Source organism: Carcharhinus amblyrhynchos, chromosome 2 (genome assembly GCF_965287045.1).
Source record: "Carcharhinus amblyrhynchos chromosome 2, sCarAmb.v2.hapA, whole genome shotgun sequence".
Lineage (NCBI taxonomy): Eukaryota > Metazoa > Chordata > Chondrichthyes > Carcharhiniformes > Carcharhinidae > Carcharhinus > Carcharhinus amblyrhynchos.
In genome coordinates this window covers 60,509,771-60,524,631 of record NC_137325.1, presented here as the reverse complement: position 1 = coordinate 60,524,631, position 14,861 = coordinate 60,509,771, and the positions used below count along the sequence as shown (strand labels likewise).

The 14,861-nt window shown below is 43.1% G+C and overlaps 1 protein-coding gene across 4 annotated transcripts in view; it reads right to left on the bottom strand.

Moving 5' to 3' along the window:
- Positions 1–14,861, bottom strand: part of LOC145354872 (thyroid hormone receptor beta) — a 194,740-nt gene that overhangs the window by 125,003 nt on the left and 54,876 nt on the right. The window lies entirely within an intron of this gene.

Below are 14,861 nucleotides of genomic sequence, written 5' to 3'. Positions count from 1 at the left end.
GAGGGGCTAGATGGCTACTCCTGCTCCTCAGTTCATATGTTCTTATTATGTTTATTTAAGTTCAACTCGTGCACTTCTAGTGAGAATAACTGGGTATTAATTTACTGCAAACTAATTTTTTTTTACAAAGCACAGCAGTAAAATACTGCAGATGCAGTAAATCTGAAATAAAATGCCAGAACCATCAATGGAATGATGAAAAAAAAATTAAGGTTTCAGGTCTATGCCTTTCATCAACTGATCGAATCCTTTGCTAGATTTTTGAAGGAATATCACCACAGATAGGTTGTATTTAACTCTTAATTAAAGGATTGCCAGACAGTCCACATCTTAATCCTAATTCAGATTCAGAAACATTTATGATCTAAATATTCCTGAAGACAACAGAGTAAATCCTTTATCCTATTAATAAGGCCTCAATAACAGTGACATGTTTTTCACAGCATGAAGGGAAAAATCATTACACAAAAGAAAATAATAAGAGATCCATCACTCATTGTTCAAGTAACAGTACCAGTGAAACTGCAGAGTACAATACTCTAATGGGTCATGCATTTAGCACAATGACAACTGCTCCTCACAGAAAAAAGCAGAACATGATTTATCAACATGTGATGCATTTGACAGATCTTGTGACAAAGGGAATACAGAGTATGATGATTCTCAAACATAGCTCAAAGTCTTCATCAATTTATGGAAGGTGTTGCGTTGAAATTGGATCTAGAAGAAAAGGGGATACTGCTTAACAAGTGGGTAATTATTGTACTCATATAGTTACATTTTAGATCTTTAAAGATCATGTTGCGAATTCTGAATTGTGGATATAAAAAAAATGAAGGTTATTAAAAGCTTAGTGCCTTTCACTTTAAACACAAATAAATGTTGCAACACTGGGTGCAGGAAGCAAAGAATTAACCTAGTGAAAACGTAGGAAGGAGGGTGGAGAACACAGCAGAATAAAGAACCTTAGGTTTAAGAAGAATTTGTAAATCACTGGAAAGCCAATTATTAACAGAATAGGTAGTTTTAACTACCACTCTTCACAAACTGTGTGTGTTTATAATGGCACTTCATAGAATAGCATGCTGTGCACTTTCAACAAAGGCTGAAGCATTTACATGGTAGTGGCAAAATCTCTCCACACATTATAACAATAAAGTTGTTTTCCAATAATATGCTGTGCACACAGAGCGATCACGTACTACTAAATAAGAAGAAAATAAATGAAAGCTGTTAAAGGAAAACTGTATGGATAATTTCAAATGCATCAGCTGAAAAGCTAGCAGGTCCTGCCAGCACAGGTCATCTCAGTCCAGGGACTTCGGAATATTTACTGGAAAGTTTGGTGAATACCAAGATTAGAGCTAATTTACTGGATAATGTCAACTTCATTAAATGGGGTAATTGAAAGTATTCTTACATAAAATCAATTAACACCAAATGCTGGAAAGACTCAGCAGGTCTGGCGACATCTGTGGAAAGAGAGTGGAGCCAACAGCTCGAGTCACGATGACCCTTTAGCAGCTCGGGTGAAGGGTCATTCAGACTCAACGTTGGCTCTGCTCTCTTTCCACAGATGCTGTCACACCTACTGAGATTTTCCAGTATTTTCTGTTTTTGTTTCAGATTCCAACATCTGCAGTATTTTGCTTTTATCGTAAAATCAATTAATGCTTGTTTTATTGTTTGACACTTGGTATTTTTGGATCATGTCTGTACTTTACACATCATAAACATCCAATCAGTTTTAAATAATCTAGACTGAACTTCAATCAAATTGTATGACCAAATGGTTGATTAAGCAGGTAGGTTTTAAAAGATGCGTTAAACAAAGAGGTGGAGAAGTTTAGGGAAGGAATTCCAGAGCTTGGGGCCTAGATTGAATATAAGAACATAAGAAATAGGAGGAGTAGGCCATCTAGCCCTTCGAGCCTGCCCCGCCATTCAATAAGATCATGGCTGATCTGTCGTGGCTCAGTTCCACATTCCCACCCTCTCCCCATAACCCTTAATCCCCTCGCTTATCAAAAACCCATCAACCCGCGTCTTAAAAATATTTAGCGAGGCAGCCTCCACCACTTCAACGGGCAGAGAATTCCAGAGATTCACCACCCTTTCTTGAAGGCACAAGTGCAATGATTGAAGGTTACACAAGAAACCAGAATCTAAGGGACAGAGAGCACTTGAAGTGCAGATATGTTCCAAGTGTTGCAGGGAAGAGTGCAATAATTATTACTTGTCTGAATGTCTGTCCTAAGTTACAGCTGTCCTTGTGGTCATGCTACTTTCACACGTCGTTGTTGGGTATGAATTCTAGGATATCGATGCCCAAACTGAAATGATATTTGACTCAGAACTAATGGCATTCCCATGATACTGGTCCATTTGTCCTTCTTGCTGATGGAGTTTGCAGATGAAGGGATTTGCTGTTGAAGAAATTATTCCTGGTGAGATGGTGTAGTGCATCCTGTGGATTATGCAGGAATGAGTTGGCGATGGGGGTTAATAGGGGCAATGCTATCTTCTGGATATGGATTGCACTTCATGGAAATTTATGTAAAGTATAATCTTCACAAGAACTGCTTTTACAGTTGGTTACAGATAACAATCTTGAAGGTCAACACACAGAAAGCAACTAATCCGGATGGGGTACCCAGAAGAGCACTCAGGTCCTGAACGGACCAGCAGGCGCAAGTATTTAGATATCTTTCAACCTCTCCTTACGTCAATCTGAGGCCTCTACCTGCTTCAAGAAAATGACCAACATCCTGGTATCAAAGAAAAGCCAGGCTGCGTGCCTTAATGATTAGCGTCCGGTGGCTCTGACACTCATCATTACGAAGTGCTTTGAAAGGTTAATCGTGGCACAAATCAGTTTCTGTCTACCAGACTGCCTGGATCCACTACAGTTCGCCTGCTGCCGCAACAGGTCCACAGCAAATGCCATCTCCTTGGCCCTGCACTCAACCCTGGAACACCTAAATAACAAAGACACCTATGTCAGACTCCTATTTATTGACTACAGCTTAGCCTTCAACACCATCATTCCTACGAAACTCATCTCCAAACTCTGTGACTTGGGGCTCAGCTCCTCCCTCTGCGACTGGATCATGAACTGCCTAACCCACAGACCACAATCAATAAGGATAGGCAACAACACCTTCTTCACAAGCAACCTCAATGCCGGTGCCCCACAAGGCTGTGTTCTCAGCCCCTTACTACACTCCTTATACATTTATGACTGAGAGGCCTATTTCCCCTCCAACTCAATTTTCAATTTTGCTGATGATACCACCATAGTGGGTCAGATCTCAAGCTTTGACAGAATGGAGTACAGGAAAGCGATAGAGAATCTAGTACCTAAAGATTGGAGCGCGGCAAATGTTGCGCCTTTGTCTAAAAAGCGCTGTAGGGAAAAGCCTGGGGACTACAGGCTGGTGAGCCTCACATCTGTGGTGAGTAAGTTGTTGGAAGGTATTTTGAGAGACAGGACCTACAGGTGTTTAGAGCTACAAGGACTGATTAGGGACAGTCAGCATGACTTTGTGAATGGAAAATCATGTGTCTCAAATTTGAGTTTTTTGATGAGGCAACCAAGATGAGGGCAGTGCAGTTGATGTTGTCTACCTGGACTTTAGCAAGGCCTTTGACAAGGTACCACATGGTAGGTTGTTGCAGAAGGTTAAATCTCAGGGGATCCAGGGTGAGGTAGCCCAAATGGATACAAAATTAGCTTGATGACAGGAGACAGAGGATGGTTGTTTTCAAACTGGAGGCCCGTGACCAGCGGTGTGCCTCAGGGATCGGTACTGGGTCCACTGTTATTTGTCATTTATATTACTGATTTGGATGAGAATATAGGAGGCATGGTTAGTAAGTTTACCGATGACACCAAGATTGGTGGCATAGTGGGCAGTGAATAAGATAGATTGAACCAGGGCAGGACTTAGTTAATAGTAGGGCGTTAGGGAGAGTTCCAGAATGAAGAGATCTCGAGATACAGGTTCATAGATCCTTGAAAGTGGAGTCAGAGGTGGACAGGCTGGTGAAGAAGGAATTAGCATGCTTGGTTTCATTGGTCAGAGCATTGAATTTGAGGAGTTGGGACGTCTTGTCGAAGTTGTACAAGACATTGATAAGGCCACATTTGGGATACTGTGTACATTTCTGGTCACCCTATTATAGCAAAGATATTATTAAATTAGAAAGAATGCAGAAGAGATTTACTTGGATGCTATCGGGACTTGATGATTTTAATTATAAGGAGAGGCTGGATACACTGGGACTTTTTTCTCTGGAGCATAGGAGGCAGAGGGATGATCTTATAGAGGTCTACAAAATAATGAGAGGCACAGATCAGCTAGATAGTCAACACCTTTTCTCAAAGGTAGGGGAGTCTAAAATTAGACAGCATAGGTTTAAGGTGAGAAGGGAGAGATACAGAAGTGTTCAGAGGGGCAATTTTTTCACGCAGAGGGTGGTGAGTCTCTGGAACAAGGTGCTGGAGGTAGTAGCAGAGGCAGGTACAGTTTTGTCTTTTAAAAAGCATTTAGACAGTTATATGGGTAAGATGAGCATAGAGAGATATGGGCCAAATGCAGGTGACTGGGACTAGCTTAATGGTTTTAAAAAAAGGCCAGCATGGACAAGTTGGGCCGAAGGACCTGTTTCTATGCTGTAAACGTCTATGACTCTATTTGGATAATGCAATCAGTATGCCCTATAAATAAGAATTTCAAATTTTGAGCATAAGGGTGGAAGGAAAATGCTCATCAGACCCACTGTTTTATAATGACAGGAAAGTTACAACATACTTGTGATGTACCACAATGCTGACATGATCTCTTGCTTCAACGCCCAATCTGGGATAACACTTCAGTACAGTACTGAGGAGGTGATGAATTGCTGCCCTTTCGAGTAGATGTGGAGCATCAATGAACATATTGCATTATGCAGCAAGTTCAATAAGCTCTAGATCAGTATTTATTTCCAGTAGTGTGAGAACAAACAGGCTGGAAACGATCAGCACATGTGTATAGTCATTGTTTTTTTTAAAAGGTTAATGCCACAGGATCGGACAACTCATGTAACATAGGTGGCAACTTTTTTTCCTCTGTAATAGATGGTAACGGAGGGAACGATCGGTCAACTGCTGCAGCGCATTGATTCATTAGTTCTACTCCTTTTATTAAACCTACAAATAAAATCTTGTGCTACCCTCTGATGTGGGTCTCTGCAGCACACAAATCCTTGGCTGTGAACCCAAGAACAGCCAAGGAATTTCTGACATCTATCGCAAGTCTTTCTATGACATTTGTTTGCGCGCCAAATTTGGGTTGTCAACCTACTCACTTCTGCTCTGGCTTTTGACTGAGCACCAAAAAACATTCATTCAACTAGTACTGGGTGAATTACCTCCATGCATCACAGATCACTTCTCTGCCCTTTCATTAAGGCAACATGCATACAATATCATGATAAAAAGAGAATGAATCTCTTTCATTCACAGTGCAGCACTGACCTTGGCAACAGGGCATTCAGGAATACTTTCCAGTTATATGGTACTTCAAATTGCCAAATTGTAGTTGGCATCAATGTAACTCATCATCCATCTCTATGTAGCTAGTGAGTTGCTGGTGTCACAGAAAAGCTGTCATGACAGTTAGTGAATGCAGGTGAGATTCTCTTCAGTAATCAAATGAACACAAGCAATGTGGGAGAGAGGGCAACAATTAATTGCTCAATGGGGAAGTTCAGGTAGATTGGACAGAATGTCCAAAATCAAGTGGTATTAAGAGGCTCAGGACTGGAGCAGTGATTCGGGAGAGAAACGGGTAAAAATACAGCTTGAAGAGTTGATCGGGTCTCTGCAATCTAAACCTTAGCCAAGCCGCCACCTCCTCTCTCCCTCCCCACCCCAACGTTCTCTCCCCCAATTTCTTCCTTTCTGTTTCCCTCCCCCACCCAACTCCCTCACCTTTTTACTGCAGGACTTCCCATCTAGCAACCAGGCTGCCTGTCAATCCGACCAGCAGCTGGGTGAAAAGTTGTGGGAAAACGATACAAATGCCTACCTTTCCTATATTTACAGGCTTCCTGGCCAATGAAGGTCACTGGTGTATCCTCCCCACCTTCCCTTAAGTATCAGTATTTTACATTTGTAAATCATTGGGAAGTATTCATGAGAGAAGGGCACCTGTGTAGGAGGGATAAGAACATAAGAACATAAGAAATAGGAGCAGGAGTAGGCCATCTGGCCCTTCGAGCCTGCCCCGCCATTCAATAAGATCATGGCTGATCTGTCGTGGCTCAGTTCCACTTTCCGGCCCTCTCCCCATAACCCTTAATCCCCTCTCTTATCAAAAACCCATCAACCCGCTTCTTGAAAATATTTAGCGAGGCAGCCTCCACCACTTCAACGGGCAGAGAATTCCAGAGATTCACCAGCCTTTGAGTGAAGAAGTTCCTCCTCAACTCCGTTCTAAAACGCCCCCCCTTTATCTTGAGGCTGTGCCCCCTAGTCCTAGTGTCTTTTTTGAGCGGGAAGAGTCTCTCCACCTCTATCCTATCCATCCCATTCATCATCTTATACGTCTCAATGAGATCTCCCCTCATTCTTCTAAACTCCAACGAGTACAAGCCTAGTTTATTCAGCCTCTCCTCATAGCTCAACCCCCTCAACTCTGGTATCAGCCTAGTAAACCTCCTCTGCACTCCCTCCAAGGCCAAAATATCTTTGCGCAGGTGCGGCGCCCAAAACTGCACACAGTACTCCAGCTGCGGCCTCACCAATGCCCTATACAGCTGCAGCAAGACCTCCCTACTTTTATATTCAATCCCCTTCGCTATGATGGCCAGCATCCCATTCGCCTTCCTGACCACCCGCTGCACCTGCAGGCTGGGTTTTTGCGACTCATGCACAAGGACCCCGAGGTCCCTCTGCACCGTCGCCTGCTGCAGTTTTTCGCCCCGTAAGTAATAGTCCTTCCTACCATTCTTCCTACCAAAGTGGACCACCTCACACTTGCCAACATTAAATTCCATTTGCCATTTCCTGGCCCATTCGCCCAGCCTATCTAGATCCTTCTGCAGACTCTCCACACCCTCCGCACAATTTGCCGTTCCCCCAATCTTGGTGTCATCCGCAAATTTCGACACTATCTTAGCTGGGAGGTTAGCTGGAGTGTTTCGGCAGGGTTTAAACTAATGCGGAGGGGGGTGTGGGGATGAAACTGATAGCTCAGTAGGCACTGGGATTGGGAGCAAGTTGGGTGACAGGGTAAGATTAGTCGAGAGGAAAATCATCCGGGAGAAGGAGGACCCGAGTAGGCCTGGAGGTCTGGACTGCGTCCGTTTTAACGCGAGGAGCGTAACGGGTAAAACGGATGAACTTAAAGCCTTAATGTTTACAAGGAACTTAGATATGGTTGCAGTGATAGAGACGTGATTAAAAGAAGGGCAGGACTGGCAGCTAAATATTCCTGGGTATAAGTGTTTCAGGCGTGACAGAGGAGGGTCAAAAAGAGGAGGGGTAGTGGCATTGTTACTAGGGAGCACATTACAGCGGTACAGAGGGAGGACAATTTAGAGGAGTCGGGAATTGAGTCGCTGTGGGTGGAGTTCAGGAATAGGAAGGGAGCAATGACTATGCTAGGGGTATACTATAGAGCACCCAATAGCCTGCGGGAAGTGGAAGAAAGTATATGTAAGGGAATCCTGGATAGGTGTAGAAAAAATAGGGTTGTTGTAGTGGGAGACTTTAATCTCCCTGGGGTGGACTGGAAGGTGCCTAGGGCTGGGGGTCCAGATGGGGAGGAATTTGTAAAATGTGTTCTGGAAGGCTCTTTGGAGCAGTATGTACCTAGTCTGACTAGAGAGGGGCTATACTGGATTCAGTTCTGGGAAATGAGCCTGGTCAGGTGGTCGAGGTTGCTGTAGGGGAACATGTGGCAAACAGTGACCACAATTCTGTCTACTTCAGGATACTAATGGAAAAAGATGAGTGCTGTCCGAAGGGGAGGGTGTTAAATTGGTGGAAGGCTAGATACAGCCGGATTAGGCAGGAACTCATAGATGCTGATTGGGAGAGGTTGTTTGAGCGAAAGTTCACGTTTGGCATATGGGAGTCTTTTAAGGGACAACTGAAAAGGTTGCAGGAAAGACATGTGCCGGTTAAGAGGAAAGATGGGAAAGGTAGGATTAGAGTGCTGTGGATAACTAGAGAGATTGAGGACTTGGTCAGGAAGAAAAAAGATGCGTATGTTAGGTCTAGGCAACTGGGAACAGAGAGAGCATTGGAGGAATGCAGAGACAGTAGGAGGGAGCTCAAACGGGGAGTTAGAAGGGTGAAAAGGGGGCATGAAATGGTCTTGGCAAACAGGATTAAGGCAAATCCAAAGGCATTTTACTCCTATATTGGGAACAAAAGGGTGGTTAGAGGAAAAATCGGTCCTCTTAGGGACAGAGGAGGGGAACTCTGCTTAGAGTCCGAGGGAATGGGGGAGATCCTGAGTGAATACTTTGCGTCAGTATTCACAAAGGAGAGGGACTTGTTGTCTGGTTCTGTCTTGGAGGGAGTTTATTCCCGTTGGAGGAAATATCTATTACGAGGGAGGAAGTGTTAGGGTTTTTAGGTAGTATTAAAACTGATAAATCTCCAGGGCCTGATGGCATTTATCCTAGGCTGCTTAGGGATACGAGAAAGGAAATCGCTGGGCCTCTGACGCAAATCTTTGTCTCTTCTTTGGACACAGGTGAGGTCCCAGAGGACTGGAGGATAGTGAACGTGGTACCGTTGTTTAAAAAGGGTAGTGGGGATAACCTGGGTAATTATAGGCCGGTGAGTTTGACATCAGTGGTAGGGAAGTTGTTGGAAAGGATTCTTAGCGATAGGATGTATACGCATTTAAAGTGTGGCAATTTGATTAGTGATAGGCAGCATGGCTTTGTTAAGTGGAGGTCGTGCCTTACGAACCTGGTAGAAATTTTTGAGGAGGTGACAAAAATGGTCGATGAAGGACGAGCCGTGGATGTCATCTACATAGATTTCAGTAAGGCGTTTGACAAAGTCCCTCATGGTAGGTTGGTGGAAAAGGCTAAGGCTCATGGGATTCAAGGACAGGTGTCTAGATGGATTGAGGACTGGCTTGGTAACAGGAGACAGAGAGTAGTAGTGGAAGGGTCCTTTTCTAGCTGGAGTCTGTAACTAGTGGTGTGCCGCAGGGCTCAGTACTGGGACCTTTGCTATTTGTAATATACATAAATGACTTGGAAGAGGGATTATGTGGTGTGATCAGCAAGTTTGCAGATGACACAAAGATGGCTGGACTTGCTAATAGTGAGGAGTAGTGTCAGGCAATACAGCAGGATATAGATAGGCTGGTATATTGGGCAGAGAAATGGCAGATGGAATTTAATCCAGATAAATGTGAGGTAATGCATTTTGGAAGAAATAATGTAGGGGGGAGTTACACGATAAATGGTAGGCCTATTAAGAGTATAGGTTTGCAGAGGGACCTGGGGGTGCAAGTACACAAGTCCTTGAAGGTGGCAGTACAGGTGGAGAAAGTGGTGAAGAAAGCCTATGGTATGCGTGCCTTTATAGGGAGGGGTATAGAGTATAAAAGCTGGCATCTAATGTTGCAGTTGTATAGAACGCTGGTTTGCCCGCATTTGGAGTACTGCGTCCAGTTCTGGTCGCCTTACTACCAGAAGGAGAGTGCAGAGGAGGTTTACCAGGATGCTGCCTGGTATGGAAGGACTGAGCTATAAGGAGAGATTGGGCAAATTGGGGCTGTTCTCCTTAGAAAGGCGGAGAATGAGGGGAGATCTAATAGAGGTGTTTAAGATTATGAAGGATCTAGATAGAGTGAACAGAGGTAAGCTTTTTCCTAGGTTGGATACAAAAATTACAAGGGGCCATGGGCTTAGGGTGAGGGGGGCGAGGTATAATTTGGATGTTATAGGGAGGTGGGGGCCTGGAATGCACTGCCAAGTAGGGTGGTGGAGGCAGGCACGCTAGAATTGTTTAAGGCTTACTTGGATAGGCACTTGAGCAGACGGGAGATGGAGGGATACAGGAGACTGTTCTAAATAAAGCCTTGGGACGTCCCTGGGAATCAACTGATTCCTACGGACCTTCCAACATATTTCATGGCTCACTTGTCTTACTTCTGAGCTTCTGGGGATTCCGTAAATGTCTGTATAAGTTGTGCATGTTTATTGATGTCTTTTCTTTTACTTCACAGGTGACTCGGTCCGCCTTGTTGTCCAACAAGGGGCATACACGCAGTGGGTCGTGCGAGGGCTGCTCTTGGATGTTGCTTCGAGAGTTGCCTAGTGCTTCACATCGTTAGTGTACGCTTGAACTGGACCATCTGATGGGCAACATGACAGCTCAGTGACTGTCACCGTTTGCTGTGCAGATACATGGATTTGGGCCAGTGTCTGCAGGAGTTTGCACATTCTCCCCATGATTGCATGGGTTTTCTCCGGGTGCTCCGGTTTCCTCCCACACCCCAAAAACGTGCTCTTAGGCTGACTGGTGTAACAAATTGTCCCTATATTAGTCTTCCCTCAATCTTCCCCAATAGGCGTAGACAAAAGGTCATAGGTAGAAGAGGGCACTCAATGTTAAAACGGCAGCGCGGGCTCGTTGGGCCGAAGGGCCTGTTCCCCGTGCTGTGTTGTTCTTTGTTTGTTATCAGGACAATGAACATCAAGTTGACTTTTTTTTTCTTTCTCACAGGTTAAGCATCCATTCCAATTTGCTGACTTTCTTTCTAATTGGTGAATAATGAAACTGAAAACAACTATCAATGTGATGTCTTCCATGTGGAAAATACATTAAGGCGCTTCACAACAGGAAAGTGAAGAGAAATGACCAATAGGATCAGAGAAAAGATTTTCAGGCTTTTTAAAATAAAGTTTACATAGTTTGGGAGAGAAATAAGAGATTTGACAGGGCCGTACAGCGTACCTAATGCCAAGATTAATAGCACAGAAGGAGATACATGCCTGGAAAGAGTATGGAAGCAAGGCTTCACAAAGAATGGAAAAACTAGTAAAAAATGAGGGTTTAAACTCATTGCATTGAGGGATAGGAAGTGACAGTAGGATGACGGATAAACAGGACTTAATGCAGTACAGAGTACTTGGAGGATGGAGGAGGATAAGTCACTAACTAGGACATTGGAGAAACTGAGTCCAAAAGAAGTGCTAAAGCTAGGATAAGCTTTTTTAGAGAGATGGTACTGGAAGTTAGTGATATTGCAAATGTGGAAGTTACTAGCTTAGCAATATATAGGACTTGAAGCTCAATTCTGGATTGAAAAAGATGTCAAATTTAGTTGAGTCTAATTTAACCTGAGTGTGAGGCTTAGGAGAGAGACTGAATGAGTGATAAGAAAGGTCAACAACAATAGACTGGATCTTCCCAAAGAGTCAGTACGGCTCACACAGTAGAATTCATGCAAAGTCATGAATTTACACTCCTGTCCAGGCATTGAGCATATAATCTATCTACTGACATTCTGGTATAGCACTACAAAATTAATTTGTCACAATTATGTTATACTGAAAACCAATCAGGTAGATAAACAATCCCCTGCCCCTATACAAAGATGCGCATGGCGTTCTCTTTGCTTCTTGTAATGAGGAAGCATGAATAACCTTGGGTAAAGGGACTTCATGGGAAAAGCAACTAGAACATTAAAATAATTTTATATTGAGTTTCAAAGTGATCAAATTAAATTTGAAATGATGATCTCAAATCTAAACAAAGCACACTAAGTAGGGTCAAGGGACAAGTTGCTTAAGATGGGTCAGAAAATGACATTAAAAAGATAAGGCAGCACATAGTGGAGGAGCGATTGCTAACATTTAAATAATTATCTAATTTAAAACAAATATGCATGCCTTTAAAAGACAAAACCTTAGACAAAATGATCTGTGGTTAATGAGAAGATTAAAGATCATATTAGATCACATGAAGAAGCTAATAACGCTGCCAAAAATAGAGCATTACACCCAAGGATTGGGAAGATTTTACTATTCAGCAAAGGAGCACCAAGAAATTGAAAAGAAAACAGAAAAAATAATGAATAAGAGATTAACATGAGCTATAAAGACAAATTCTATAAAAGACTGCTATCAGGAAATAACAAAGGTTCATATTCTCTCAACTCCCCCACTGTTGCTAAATCAGATTGATAACTTGACATCCAGTACCAGCTGAACAGAAATTTCTTCCAAAGGACTATTTGGAAGACTAAAGTCACTGCCTTTGATCCCCTGTTATTTAACCACTGATTTATTTTCTCCCTGGCAATTGTCTGTTTATAACCTTGGTCCCAGAGATGAACAGCTGAACACATATCCAAGCCTTGATGAAGACAGTCCATTTCCACCTTCAAAGTCTGACTTCTTTCCTTCCTCAACTGATCTGCTGTTGAAAATCTCATTCATGTCTTTCTTATCTTTAGATTTGATTACGCCAATGCCCTCCAAAAATTTGAGATAATCCGAAGTTTTGCTATTTATATGCCTATTTTACACCAAGTTCCAGTTCATCTACATCCATGCTCACTGACCTACACTGGCTCCCAGTCAAGCAACATCATGGTTTTAAATTTCGCATCCCAGTTTTCAAATTTGTCCATTGTCTTATCCCTCCTCAACTTTGCAATCTCCTCCAGCCCCGCAAGTCTTTGAGATATCTGTGCTTACCTAATGTTGAACTCTTGAACATTCCCAATTTTAAATGATTGAATTGAATTGATTTATTATTGTTACATGTATTGGGATACATTGAAAAGTATTGTTCCTTGAGAGCTATGCAGACAAAACATACTGTTCATATAGTTCATAGGGGAGAAGGAAAGGACAGGTTGCAGAATATAGCATTGCAGTTACAATAGTGTGCAGAAAACGATCAGCTTAACATGTGATAGGACGATCCAAAAGTCTGACGGCAACAGGGAAGAATCTATTCTGGAGTCGCTTGGTACATGTTTTCAGACTTCTGTATGTTTTTCCCAATGGAAGAAGATGGCAGAAAGCATGTCTGAGGTGTGTGGGATCCTTAATTATGCTGGCTGCTTTCCTGAGGCAGCAGAAAGTGTAAATGGAGTCAATGGTGGGAGATTGGTTTGTGTGATGGACTGGGCTACATTCACAACCCTTTGGAGTTTCTTGGCCTTGATCAAAGCTAGAGCTGTGATACATCTGCAAAGAATGCTTCCTATGGTGCACCTGTAGAAGTTGGTGACAGTCGAAGTGGACATGCCGAATTTCCTTAGCCTTCTGAGAAAGTAGAGTGATCAGTGGGCTTTCTTAATTATAGCTTTGATGTGAAGGGACCAGGACAGACTGTTGGTGACAACAACTAGATACTTGAAGCTCTTGGCCATCTCCACTTCATCACCTTTAATGCAAACAGCGGCATGTCCTCCACTATGTTTCCTGAAGTCGATGACTATGTCATTCATTTTACTGACATTGAGGGAGAGATTAATGTCATTGCACCAATTCACCAGATTCTCTATTTCTTTCCTGTTTCATCACTGTTTGAGATCCGACCCATCAGCAAGTTATCAGCAAGTGCTCCACAAGGTGGTCACGCTTTCAGCTGTCTAGGTCCTAAATTCTGGAATTCCCTCCCAAAGTCTCTGTCTTCCTTTAAGATGCTCCGTGAAATCTACTTCTTGGTCCAAATTAGGACCGATGGCCATAAAGCATCACCTAGGTGACTCAGCGTCTAATTTTGCTTCATAATGCTCCTGTGTAAAATCTTGGAACATATTAAGTTAAAGGTGGTATATAAATACACGTTGTTGTTAATCATGGTAGCACAATGAAACTGCAGCTGGCCGAGACCTCACATTTGTGTAAGATATTCAAATATGCCAATCTATTCACCAATTAGCTGGCTGCTCCACAATCACATGCCTCCCAAATATCTGCTTGTTGTAAAGGAACTAATAATTCAGATGTTCAATACATTACCTATTGAAAAACAGAGACTGCTGTCCATCAACGACATCATGAACCATATGGGGAATGTCCTTCCCCAACTCACAGCACGGCAGTGGTCAGCACAGCTGAAGCTGAACCGCAATGTAACCAAGTCTGTCCCCTTCATCAGCATGATGTGGCGATGCAGGCATTGGACTGGGGTAAACACAGTAAGAAGTCTTACAACACCAGGTTAAAGTCCAACAGGTTTATTTGGTAGCACAAGCCACTAGCTTTCAGAGCATTGTCCCTTCATCAGGTGAGTAGGAATTTTGTTCACAAACAGGGCATATAAAGACACAAACTCAATTTACAAAATAATGGTTGGAATGTGAGTCTTTACAGGTAATCAAGTCTTAAAAGGTACAGACAATGCAAGTGGAGCGAGGGTTAAGCACAGGTTAAAGAGATGTGTATTGTCTCTAGACAGGACTGTTAGTAAGATTTTATAAGCCCAGTCAAGTTATGGGGGTTACAGATAGTGTGACATGAACCCAAGATCCCAGTTGAGGCCATCCTCATGTGAGAAGAACTTGGCTATCAGTCTCTGCTCAGTGACTCTGCATTGTCGTGTGTCGTGAAGGCCAAATCTTACCCGAAGATCAGAGGCCAAATGTCCGCGACCGCCGAAATGTTCCCCAACAGGAAGAGAACACTCTTGCCTGGTGATTGTGAGCGGTGTTCATTCATCCATTGTTGTAGCACCTGCATGGTCTCCCCAATGTACCATGCCTCGGGACATCCTTTCCTGCAGTGTATCAGATAGACAACGTTGGCCGAGCTGCAAGTGTATGTACTGTGTACCCGGTGGATGGTGTTCTCATATGAGATGATGGTAACTGTGTCAT